Genomic DNA, 14,017 nt, shown 5'->3' on the forward strand with positions numbered 1-14,017 from the left:
TTCAACTAATTTTTCAAGTTGCACATTTAGTAAAAAAAAAAAAAATCATTATTAGATTTATAGGTACATGAATTTATCAAAAAAGATAATAACTTATGCATACATTTAATTAAATCATAAAAAAGTTTAAATATTTATAATTGAATTGGACGATGATTGTGTTTTAAGGACAGGTAACTCAGGTGTGTAAAATGACCAACTAAGTGCCGATTTGTGAGTTATCGTTTATAGGAATTACATATAGGCTACTTCAGCATTGGTATTGTTATGTACAAAAAAGGGTTCCTTACATATGTATTTATCAATGTTGCTAATAACACGTGTTCGTGTTTATTTATATCTGTAATTTATTGGCTGTAATGCTGGTCACCTTGTCAGGTGACATTTAAATATTCGTTGCACGGGTTTTAACTGACCGCTGTTAGCACAGAGTATTCTAAAGCCATTCGAAGGCTCTTTTCAGTGCAGATAACACGTCTTTCTTTTTTACTCTCTATTTCCACGTAATATGGGCGATTCGGGCGATGATCTGACTTTAGACTCAGATAAATTACCAAAAGACAGCACAGGAGGGACCTCTTCATTAAAAAAAACTCGGACATTGTTAAACTATTCACGGGAATAATACAGTCTCAATTCAAAACTTTCTCGGGACAGTTAAAAGCGGAGCAGTTCGAGTCTATCTCGAAGAAACTCAAGGAGAATTCTCTACACAAGATAACTGAATTTATTGCCGAATTATTAGAGGGTCTAGAGAAGCTGGAGTCGAGAGCCTTTGATTTAAAAGATTCTGAATCATTGAAAATTTTTTCTGACTTAAGTAAAAAATTGAAAACGCGTCAAAAGCATATACGCATAGCTGATTCATCTCCCGCGGGCTGGAAAACTGTCAACGAATACCAGTGCAATGAAATCGCAGACAACTCCGATGATGAAAAGAAGATTTGCCGTGCCGAAAACAGGGCCCTTAGGCATCAGAAGCAAAACAAGAGATTTCAGCCTTACGGGACACAGAAAACGCCACCAGCGGCAGCTGCGGGATCTCCAGCTCAGCTGGCTCTTCCTGAGGTCACTAGTACTTTTCAGCCCTTTCCTGCCTTTCAACAGTAGCATCAACAGCCATTTCTCTATGGCCAAGGCAGAAACAAACAGTCAAGGAGACAGCCTATGCCGTACGACGTTTGCTTCGGTTGTTTCGGAACAGGGCACTGGAAATCCAACAGCCCAAAGGGAAAGACCAATCAAAGTCAATGATAAGTATACAGCTTGTTTGACTTGTGTTCATGAAAAGAGTCATACGGAACATAGTATTAAACATAGTCTAAAAAGGCATTACAGTAAATGGGAAGAAATTGGGGCTTATCCTTACATTTTGAAAATAATTCACATTCTGGTTATGAAATTCCTTTTCTCTCATTACCACCATCTATGAATTTTCGAAATACCAAATCCGCAGAAATTAACACTGAATTTGTCACAGAAATATCCCAGTTAATCAAGACAGGTTGTGTTGTAGAAGTTACATACAGACCATTTATTGTAAGCCCTCTCAGCGTCGCGGAAAACAGGTCAAAAAAGAGGTTGATTAGATTTGAGTAGACTGAATTATTATGTGAAATATGAGAAAATTGGAAAACAGCTCTGGTTTATTTTGAAAACGATTGCTATTGTCTAAAATTCGATCTAAAATCTGGCTATCATCATATTGATATTTCTGAAAGTTTCCGAACATATCTCGGGTTCTCATGGAACGAAAATATTATTGTTACACTGTGCTACCGTTTGGTTTGTCATCTGCTCCATTTATTTTTACAAAAAGTCTAAGACCTATTGTTAAATTCTGGCGAAAGAAGGGTATTAAGACAGTTCTTTACCTAGATGACGGTTTTGTGTTTGCCCCACCTAAACAGGAATGTTTTTCAGTTTCTGAATTCATTCAAAAGAGATTGTCAGATTTTGGGCTACTTATTAATTTTGAAAAATCTGTATTTTACCCAACTCAGAATTTAAAATGGTTAGGAATTTCTTGGGATTCATGAGTGGCTTCTTTGCAGAAACTAGTGAAGAGTTTTCCTAAAGTGACGGCCAGAGAGTTGGCAAGATTATGTCAATGTCACCAGTGATGGGTAACATATGTAGTATAATGACCAGATTCTGTTCTTTAGAGATAGCATGTAGAAAGTCATGGAACGATGTTATTGTACTCACACAAAAGAACGAGGTTCTAAATGAATGTAATTTTTGGTTACATTGTATTTACTCAGAAAAAACATTTACACATACCGACAAAGAAAAGTGTCATCATTTACTCTGATGCTAGTAGTCTAGCTTCAGGAGCGTACACGGTTGAAGTTGATTCAAAATTTTTCACTTAATGTTAAAAGAATTTGAGAAGGGTATGAGCTCTACTTGGAGAGAGCTTCGAGCAACTGAACTAGCTCTGGCTTCATTTAAAGATAATTTAGTGAATAAAGAAGTGAAATGGTTCACTGATAATCAGAGTTGTGTAAAAATTGTTCAGTCTGGTAGTATGAAACATCATTTACAATCTCTTGCTTACAACATTTTCAAGATGTGTGTAGAACAAAAAATTTCAATTGACATACAATAGATTCCAAGATTACAAAATGATAAAGCTGATTTTCTAAGTAATATCATAGATCACGATGACTGGGGCGTTACTGCAAATTTTTTTGAATTTGTTAACAACTTGTTCGGAACTTTTACTGTTGACAGATTTGCAAATTATAACAACTGTAAGTTGGGACGGTATAATTCAAAATTTTGGAATCCTGGCTCAGAAGCTATTGACTGTTTTACCCAAAACTGGGAACACGAAAACAATTGGTTAGTGCCCCCTATATACACTTAGTAGTTCGGGCTATTAAACACCTAATAGCATGTAAAGCTTTTGGGGTCTTAATTGTTCCAAACTGGCCCTCTGCTGTTTTTTTAGCCATTTATTTTTGATAAAGATATGACGTATAGATGGTACGTTAAAGATGCTTTACTATTCAATGCTTATTCAGGGTGATAACAGACAGTGGTCTGATAGCGCGAGGATAGAGGATCAGCGATTACAACACCTTAGGGACTTTTTACCAACTTTCTGTCTAAAATCAAGAGCACCGAACACATCAAGTCAATACAGGTACGCATTCAATGCTTTCTGCAAATGGTTTAGCGCTTTTCTGCCTGCTATTTCTGCATTATCCGCAGCGGATGAACACTTGGCTCTATATATAATTTCTATCGCTAAGGATTACAAATCATCAAGTAAAATTCAATTAGCTACACAATCTATAAGTTGGGTCCACCAGGTAGTAGGGCTAAATGATCCGTGTGAATCCAATTTAGTGAAATTAACAAAAGTGGGTGCAATAAGAGAGACTTCCAAACCAGTTGTAAAAAAGGAACCAATCACACCAGATCATTTGAAGTTATTGGTTCAAAGATACAAATCAAACAATTTATATAATATGCGTACTTTATGTTTGTGTTTGTTGGGTTTTGCTGGGTTTCAGATTCTCGGAGCTCGCAAATATTAGACTTAATGATATATCATTTGATGATGTGTGTATGAAACAGTGGGCGTAGCATCGTTTTTGAAAGTGGGGGGGGGGGGGCAGCCAGAGAAAAAAGTTTTTTACTTACCGTTGACAAGCAAAAAAAAAGAAAAAGAAAAAAAAAAGAAAAAATAAAGGAAAAAGTTGCCCAAAGTCGAAAATCCTATTTCGTGGGGGGGGGGGGGGGGGGAAGGGGGGGGGGGAGGGTAGGTAAACTTTTTCTCAGTGTCAAACTACTTTTATTACCAATTCTAATACTACATTTTCGATACATCACTATAAAAGTCTAAGAGTGGGGGGGGGGGCACCCCAGGCTTTCAATTAACATTTCCTATAGGGTAAGTAAGGTTGGGAAAAAAAGTGGGGGGCCAGCCCCCCCCCCCCCCCGGCCCCCCTGTTGCTACGCCCCTGTGAAAGTTAACATTGTCAAAAGTAAAATGGATGTTTACAAAGAAGGGCAGGAGGTGTGTATTGCTAGAACTCATGGTGACACTGTCCTGTACATACGTTAGAAGAATATATAAAATTGTTAGGTGCTGAAGTTGATTCATCAGAATATTTATTCAGATCTTCGTCATTTTGTAAAAATACAAGTGCATATAAAGTTAGAAGAGATAATCGCCCTTTGTCTTATACTAGAGCACGAGAAATTGTTTTAGATGCTTTTGATGCGGGGCAACTTCCCACTGCAGCGGCTGGTATAAGTGACAGGTTGTTTAAAAAGCATGGGCGGTGGAGGTCAGAAAAAGCTAAAGATGGCTGTGTGAAAGAAAACAGAATAAATAATTGTAACCAAAAACTTAGGTATTTGAAATTTACATATACAAGTCATTCTATTTCGACTCTTTGTCTTTCGAATAAGTAAATTGCACTACCAGAGCGCTTCACATCCTAATATACGTATTTGTGTTTATTTTATAAATTATTTATGTTCGTTTGAGTGGCACGCATAAGAACATAAATGTATTCATCAATGTTGCTAATAACACGTGTTCGTGTTTATTTATATCTGTAATCTATTGGTTGTAATGCTGGTCACCTTGTCAGGTGACGGCTGTTAGCACAGAGTATTCTAAAGCCATTCGAAGGCTCTTTTCAGTGCAGATAACTGAATCCCCATCCATCCGCCCTTGCTTTACATGTTTTAAAAAGATTTTATGTTTAAAAATCTTGTTTTGTTTTGTAGAAAAGAAGACAATTAAAGAAGATATGATTGTATTTGTAATGATTTTGTTTAAGTAAACTGCACTACCAGAGCGCTTCACATCCTAATATACGTGTTCGTGTTTATTTTATAAATTATTTATGTTCGATTGAGTGGCACGAATAAGAACTTAATGTTTTTCACACAAAAGAGTTGACCAAAAAAGGAGAATGTCTTCACTCTGCCTGAAATAACAGGGTCAAATGAACGGGGAACAGACTATATTCAATATTTTAACTCTCTTTGACGATTGTTATGAAGAATAAAATATTATGTCATGTTTTTTGTACGCACTATTGCGCTTCCTATATAATAATATTTATTTATTTTTACAAGTAAATGCAACAATAAATTATCTTATTTGTGTTACATAGCACGAAGAAGAACGACAGAGTACAAACATTTAATCAGGTTAGAACTAAGAAGGAGGGTAGATTTCACTTTTTATTTTGATTAAAAATTTTACTTATATCTAATTAAACGGTGTCCGCAACTATATAGTTAATAAGTTTAACATTAGTACTAAATTTTAAAACCACAGGATTCTATTGACAGCAAAGAAACACGTTGGAAATGCTAAAAATGACTTGCGTATAAACAGTTAGATACCTTGGATATGCTCTAAACAAGTTTCAGCAACGAGTTACCGTTCATAACAGCGAACCCCAGCGGCAGTTGAAAGGCCTACATACTGCATTTATGAAGACTCCACTACGTTTTTTCTGCACTTTGTCACGATCGGTCACGCTTTGATTTTTGTAGAAGTGGTGTCTATGTGTGAACGGGGGAAAAATCAAAGAGTGCAGAAATCGTTTTGATCAAAATACAAACGCTCTGGATCAAACTGAGGAAAGTGATATAATCTTTTTATGCGCCCGGATCGATAGATCTGGGGGTATATTGTTTTTGTTCTGTCTGTCTGTTTGTCTGTGTCTCTCTGTCTGTCTGTTGTCAACTTTAACCTTCGCCATAACTTTTGAACCGTGAGAGATAGAGACTTCATATTTGGCATGCATACTGCACTAAGTTCTTTCAAATGACACCAAGGTTAATGACTTTGACTGTGACCTATATGCTAAAAATAGCTTTTTCGAACTTTCGCTATAACTTTTAAACCATAGAAGATAGAGACTACATATTTGATACTGCATACTCCACTAATTAAATTATTTTAAATGACACCAAGGTCATTGACATTTTGACCTGACTATGACCTTTATACTAAAAGTAGCTTTTAAAAAAAAATTCGTTGCCGCATAGTGTTTCACAATCACATCTTGTTTTTCTCTAGAATTTAGGAAGCATTTTGATTTCAAACTGAAAATATTATTATAAATCACATTAGTAAACAAACTACTCCCTCGATTAGTATTACATGTACGACTGTGTATGCATCATCGATTGTTTATTTTTCATACGGACAAAGCCTTATCAAACAACTATTGCGTGGAATGGGCTATGTGTTTAATATTTTGCACGTGTATTTCTTGTGACAAGACCTTTAATTGGGTACCAGCAAATTTGACCTCTTGTCCTTTGAATTTGACCTACTTACTTTAAAAAGAATAATTAACTTTGGCCATAACTTTTTAACAGATGGAGTTAGGGCTTTCATATTTCACATGTATATTTATCGTGAAAAGACCTTTCAGCTGATTTAAATATTTTTTACCCTTTGACCTAAGATTTTGACCCACTTTAAAAAAATAAGCTTGGTCATAACTTTTGAACAGTGAGAAATAGGGCTTTTATATTTCACAGTGTATTCCTTGTAACAAGACCATCCTTTGAGTACTAACACTTTTGACTTTTTAACCTTGACCTTTGGAGTTTGACATGCATTTGAGAGAACTGAGTCCTCGCTATAAACTGTGTTACAACACGAAATGTAATAACAGCGCAAAATGTGATAAACCGGAGTTATTGCATTTTGCATTATTACACTCTGCATCGAGATCAACGCAGAATGTAATAACGCAAAATGTACATGGTTCGGACGGTTTTTGTTTTGCTTGCAAGCAATAAGCTGTTGTTCAGAATGTCAATTGTCTAGGGTATAACTATCAATGGGAAAGGTTTTTTTATAACCTTTCCGGCTTTATCAAATGTAAATATATAACCAAAATAGATTACAGTTCCTAGTAACTAGACGATTAATTTATTGAAAGAATTTTACCATGGTTCGAACGTATCTGACCAAGGTTCGGACATGATATTAATATGAAATAAACTTACATTCTTTTAAGTTACTTCTATCATAGGCGCCCCCCCCCCACTTTTTTTCCAAATATATACCTATTATAGACATTGAACATTGCTTCGTAGATTTAGCCCCCCCCCCCCACATACACACACATTTTCCACAGAAACGTCGCAGTGTAGGTTAAAAAAAGGGAAAGAGGTGGTGTTTGGAAAAAAAATTTTGGTACTGAAGTTCGAACTTCCGCCCCCCCCCCCCCCCCCACGAAATAGGATATTCGTGTTTGGGACATGGACAGTTCCCCCCTTTTTTTTTGCTTGTCAGGATTTTTGTTTTTTTGGCAGGTATAATTTTTTTTACACTAAGCCCCCCCCTTTCAATTTGCTTCCGACGCCAATGTCTATACAATATTCATTTACAAAATATTTCCCTAGATAGCCTGACTATATTACACTATTTTAAAAAGTATTCGGGAGACCCTAGTGGTCAGACAAAGTTTTTGAAAGTTCGGGGGGGGGGGGGTACAAAGGAGTGCTTGTGTGTACAGGGTGTGTGTGTGAGGTTTTTTTTTTAGGTTTTCAAAATTCAAACCTATATATGGCGTATATAAGCTATTAAATAAAAAAAAAATACGAGATTATAAGTGTAGATTTACACGCTGTTTGCTAATTACTATTAATTTAAAATTGGATAAATGCGGAGTCGGAAAAATAAATCGGTTATTGTTTTAAGTCTCTAATATCTTTGAAACGCGATTGATTTTAATTGTATAATTTACAGGAGAGTCCTATCTTTATATAAAGTAACAAAACAAATAGAAAGACCCTTTTTTTAAATTTTACTTTGCCTGCACTTACGAAAATACGCCATATATGATATTAAATCATTCTCATGATTCAATTATGCTGAAACAAAAAGTGCGGTGGAACAATTTCAAAAGATATTTAATGTTTGGGAAAAAAGGAGGCAATTTACCTCGCCTATGAAACTTCGTTCCTGGGGGGGCTAAAATAAACCCTCTCCCCTCCATGCTATTAATAAAAAAACAACTTCAAATAAGATTTTAATCATTTCTTTCGTTAAACAATTCTTAATAATTTATTGTTTTTTAGTTACCCTTTCCTTCTTTTCTCTTTCCTTTTCCTTTCTTTTCTGTGAGGCTACCTTATCTTTATATGCATCATCTGATGTAAGGATTAAGAAAGCTGGATCAGATTTTGGCTTACGCTGCAGTTTTAGTTTTGGAAGGATATCTTCGTCTTGGTCGAGGGTATTAACTTTTTTGTTTTCAAACTTGATTAACAAAAACCAGGTATTATGAGTTTACCCATCACTGCAGACTTCAGAGGTACTGAATGCCTCTTTTGGTACAGCATCTGGATTGTACGGGCAGATTCCAGTAGCAGCAAACCCATTCACAATCTTTGACGACTCTCTTGCCATCTCCATCCAGACGGAACGGAACAGGAGGAAGAAGTTGGAGTGACCTACTGTACATCCAGTCTCCGCCATCAACTCACTTGTCTTCTTCCTCCACTTGGACTTCATTGGTCCAAAAAGTGTTCTGCAAAAAATCATTTGGCAGATATAAGTACCGGTATGACTCAATATCAATATATAAAAAAAAAACACGCAAGAAGTAACGTACTGCAGAACTACATGTACTTATTTTCATGAGGAATAAGTTTGTAGACCAACGTTATAATTATATATCAATAATTTTCCTTAAACCACGAAGATTTGTCACAGGATTTTTACAGTATTCTCACCTGTCCAGTGGCTGGAGCCATTTGGAGGTGTGCAATGGCAATTCTACCAAAATGATGCTGTTCTCTCTGATGGTACTCACTAGTTCCATGTGGTGGTGTGAATCGTGGCCATCAAATATCTGGATCTGAGGTCTCGTGGGTCCAATGTTTTTTTTTAAAGAAAACTTCTGAAAACCACATGAGAGCAAGACCCTTTAATCAAGATAGTAAATTTACGTTTTTATAGTATACTAACTAGTATGTTTGCGCATAGATACTGAGTTAGCCATAAATATTTTAAAATCTATACAGGTAGTCTTACTTGTTTCGTCCATCCTGTAGGTGACACGCATAATATTGATCCATCAGGGGCATTTTCGGTGTCCCATGATGGTAAAGCCATTTTTGTTTTTCCTTTAAAGATAAAATGAGGGAGTAGTAACTGCCCCGCTGCATTTCCACTTGCTATGAGGGTTATTGTTTCCCTCGTTCCCGTTTTGGAATGTATGGACTTAGCGCCTTTTCTGTACATAAATAAATTTCGTTTTAATGCAAACTAATAACAAAACATGTTATTCTATGTATTTGAATATTTGAGTCAATCTGAAATATTTAAAACCACAGGCACCTGACGAATGGAATGAGCCCCCCTTCCCTTGGAAAATTTCTATTAGAAACGATAATTTATCCAAAATACATAAATATCCAGTCTGTTATACCTCTGTTTCTATTTCTGATATCATTTTCCATTTTTTGGTTATATTCTAGAGTTTGCCCCGCCATTCCATTCGTCAGGTGCCTGTGTATAAGACCATCGAATATTAACTTGCAATATTGAAATATACAGCTTACGTCATTCCTATCTTTAGCTCTACTGGTCAGAGACCAGAAGAGCTTATGCGATAGTAATGTCCGTCCGTCTGTCTGTCTGTCCGTCTGTCTGTAAACAATTTTTCAAAATGCTACTCCTCCTACAGTTTTGCTCTGATTTCAATATAACTTGGCACACAAGTAGATTATACTAAGATACATAATTCTGTGTATCGGTTTTTGATTTCGGTAAACGGTGTTGCCGTGGTAACTAAAAACAGAATTTTCTGTGAAATTCTTTCAAATGCTACTTCTCCTACAGTTTTGGTCTGATTTCAATATAACTTGGCACACAAGTAGACTACACTAAGATACATAATTCTTTGTATCGGTTTTTGATTTCGATAAACGGTGTTGCCGTGGTAACTAAAAATAGAAATTTCTGTGAAATTTCTTTTAAAATGCTACTCCTCCTACAGTTTTGGTCTGATTTCAATATAACTTGGCAAACAAGTAGATTACACTAAGATACATAATTCTGTATATCGGTTTTTGATTTCGATAAACGGTGTTGCCGTGGTAACTAAAAATAGAAATTTCTGTGAAATTCTTTCAAAATGCTACTTCTCCTACAGTTTTGGTCTGATTTCAATATAACTTGGCACACAAGTGGACTACACTAAGAACATAAAGAGACTTTATCAAGGATCATTATTCTATTTATTGCTGTTGTAAAGTTTCAATTCCCAATTGCTTAAGTACTTTTCTCTTCCTTTGCTATAAGTACAAACCAGTAGAGCTTCAGTCTCGACAGAGACTTCTGGTTTAGTTTTATGATATAATATGAATTTGGCCGGGATCATTTTCGAGTGTCTGAGAAAATATGGGATTGAAATTCAAGTTCGAAGTTTATTTCTAATCGACTTCACCTACGCTCAAAATCAATGTTATCCCAGAACTATTTTTTTCAAAAAATCCATTTATCATGTTTATTGATTACACCAATAATACAAACGGACAGTCTATTCTGTTTTGTGAAGGAATGAACTGAAAGAAATTTACACCCCCTTCTTTAGGATCCTATGACCGTCCCCTAGATAAAATATAATATCTTTATCTTCTAAATCTATAATGTTAACGTTTCTTCATTTTTTTCATACCCATTAATCTCAAACGATTCGGGAATTGAAAGTATTTGAAAAATGGTTTATTTATTATTACTCTACGTACGAAAGTAGCTTAGGTAGATTGAAATTCAACTTCAAGTTTGAATTTCAATCCAACGTTTTCTCGGACGTCCGTGTCGAATGCAAGAAATGATGAAAGCGTAATATTTACAAGTTTGCCAGTTCACTGAGGCACGTAGCATCCCCCAACTTTTTTTTCTAGACATAACTTTTTACATAAAAATTTTTAATTGAAAGTTTGGTTGGCCTTCCACTTTTCCTTGCAGTACACAAGTAAAGGTAATGTAGTAAGAATGGGCAAAGAAGGTAATGAAAGAAGTTTGATTCTAACACCCCATCCCCGATTTTCGAGTAAGGAAAAAACTGGAAAATTGCCCCCCCCCCCTTTTTTTTTGGCTTGTCAATTTTTTTTTCAAGCAATCTAGATTTTTTTCTGCCCCATCCCCTTTTCAAAAACGATGCTACGTCCCAGCAGTTATATCTTCCGCGGTGTGCACCATTGTTATATAGACCTTGCAACAATTTTGTCTGAGTCGAATAATAAAGGGTAATAAATGTCTCATCCATATTCCATATGAGATGAGCCTTATTTGTCAGATTGTTTGTGTCCAGTTCAGCCTTTAAGCTTTCAAAGTAGGACCCCACTCTCTCCCTTGACATCATCTCGTGTCTGATCGACGCCGTGGACTCTGGAGTCCTCAAACTGAGGTTGTTGTGTCTCTTCTTTAGCAATCGCCACCATTTTTCAGAAAGGCGCCCGTTTTTAAAAGGTGTTCCCCTTTTCTTAGCTACGTCTCCAGCGTAACGAAAAAAAGTTTGATTTGGAAAAACCAATACCAATACCGCAAAGTGGTATGTGTGACATTGTGTTTGACGGCTGCTTTCCTACAGACGTACCGTTTAGTACGTCATAAGCAGCGAGCAGATCCTCCTCGCTATAAGTTTTGCCCTTTCTGCTTTTTGTTTTCATCTAAAAATAATATTAACTGGAAAAAATATGTGTTATCTTTATTTAATCAAGCAATAAGGTTTATTTTAAAAATTACAGTATCTGGTCCGTAATCTTTCCCCAAGTCTTTAATTTGCGTGATCGTAACTAGGCTATCGATGCACTTGAACCCAATGTTGCACTTTTGCTCCGGACCGGTTTGCCTCCTCCACCTTTCCACAGGACCCTTAGCTTTCAGAAAGCATGGACCTTCAATTAGATTTCTTGTAAATAATTGTGAAACGATGAATGCATCCGGGCGGTGAAGATAACATCTTTTTTCTGTCATTGCACGATCTTCGTAAACTGCAATCGCATTTACGTCTCCTGGATTGATACTTTTATATAATATGTTATATGCGACCCAAAGACATAATTATCATTGTTGAAAATATGAATAGAGAAAATCTAAAATACTCTTTTACATAATCTGATATTTAGATTTTTTTCAAGTACTAATAATATGCTAATGCTTAGATTATCAACCTTGTTTACGATTTATTCTCTCCAACTTTTATAAAAAGTACATTTAAGCAGCTTAAACCTTGGTTGGAACAGTGTTCGACTCATGGTCAGTTGGGTGTACAAACCTAGGTACACTTTGTTTTTACACTTCTCGGAGGATTTCTCAAATAAGAAAGAAAATAACTAATCTATTTTTTTTACTGTGGGGAATGATTACTCACTCAAAAACGCACTACAAATAATACATACTGGATCAAATACAGAAAAACATCAGATATTTGTATTTCTTCAAAGTGTATATTTACTTTTTCCGGAATGTTATGACGTAAAACGAACTATACATACCTTCAAATCTTAGCGCCACCACCAAGTATAGAGTCACTTGATAATTAAATGGTCTTGACTAAATAAAAAACCCGATCGATGAGATTGACATGTTTCCCTATTATGTTGGAAACCGATTTATTACACGGAAAAAAAAAATAACGCTAAAGTTGTCCGAACTTAGGTCACTTCTTTTGTTTGTCCGAACATTGGTCAGTTCACACATTTTGCGTCGAGATCAACGCTAAATATAATAACGCAAACTTTTATAATGCGGTTTTTGGATTATTACATTTTGCGTTGAGATTAAGTAAAATGCAAGAACGCATAATGTAGTAACACACATTTTGGTCAGCCAGGTTGAGTATAATTTTCAACTGAGTAGTGGGCAAAGAAAAGAAATGCAAAGAAAAGAAAAAAAAATAAACATTGGTTAATTCTTTCAGTAGACTGGATTCTATAATATATTGATTTCATTAGCGACACGTATTAAAAATCAGTTTAATGTTGTGTTGTTAGTGTTGCAAATTAGGAAAGTGCGTTCGGGGGTGGGTTGTTTTTGCTTGGGGGGGGGGGGGGTAATTTTTTTGACCAGTGTACTTTTGCTTTTTAACAAATGCAGTGGATTTAACAAAAAAATCTATTAATTTGTAATGACAGGTGTTTCATGTAATAGGGGGTTGTTGACGATTGTGATTTTATGTTGTTTTACGACCAGCAAAAACAAAATTCTCTCTCTCTCTCTGTCTGTCTTTCTCTCCAATAATAAAACATCCTGGTAGATTGTTTCTGGATGCCCACAGTAATACAATAATCAACATACGGAATATGCATTACCAAACATGAAGTCTCTATCTCCTATGGTTCAAAAGTTATGGCTTAAGTTTGAAAAAGCTATTTTTTCATATAGGTCACAGTCAAGGTCATTGACAAGTTGACGACAGACAAACAGAGAAACAGACAAATAGACAGGACAAAAATCTATCGATCCAGGAACATAAATAGTTTAAAACTTTATTTGCAGATATTTTCCTATGAAACAAAATAAATTTTATTTATATATTGATATTACTTAACTTAATTATAATTTGTTTAATTTAATATGTTAATTTCGTGCATAAAGAACAAGATACAGTCTCAATACAAATTTAGCCCTTTGTATTTTTCTAAAATATAAAATTGATATAAGAAATTAAGATTCATCTCTCTAAATCAAAAGTCTTCCATGCAGTAAGAATACACAAATCGTTTTTCTCATTTGACCTTCAAAATACTAATTGTGACGTCATTTATTTGCACACTTTCCAGTATTTTCTTAAAAAGTTGCAGAAGACATCAATTCTAATCAAGTGGAATTTTCTTTCAGAAAAAAATACTCTGTATGCATCGCCTACAAAGATTTTGAGATAAGTTATTTTTTAAAAGCTGTGAACATAATAAACCGGTATCCAAAAATTGAAGTGGGCGTCGGAGGCAGACACTATTTACTAAAATAAAATAAACACAGAAATGTGTCATTCTGAGG

The 14,017-nt window shown here is 35.3% G+C and overlaps 1 protein-coding gene across 1 annotated transcript in view; it reads left to right on the top strand.

Annotated features, from left to right (window-relative positions):
- LOC134267343 (uncharacterized) overlaps nucleotides 1–14,017 on the top strand; it is a gene marked incomplete at its 5' end in the record, with an annotated part of 62,483 nt that overhangs the window by 47,617 nt on the left and 849 nt on the right. The gene's annotated exons all lie outside the window — the stretch shown is intronic.

Source organism: Saccostrea cucullata, unplaced genomic scaffold (genome assembly GCF_032062105.1).
Source record: "Saccostrea cucullata isolate Sc308-1 unplaced genomic scaffold, CSIRO_AGI_Scuc_v1 ctg3474, whole genome shotgun sequence".
NCBI classification, from domain to species: domain Eukaryota; kingdom Metazoa; phylum Mollusca; class Bivalvia; order Ostreida; family Ostreidae; genus Saccostrea; species Saccostrea cuccullata.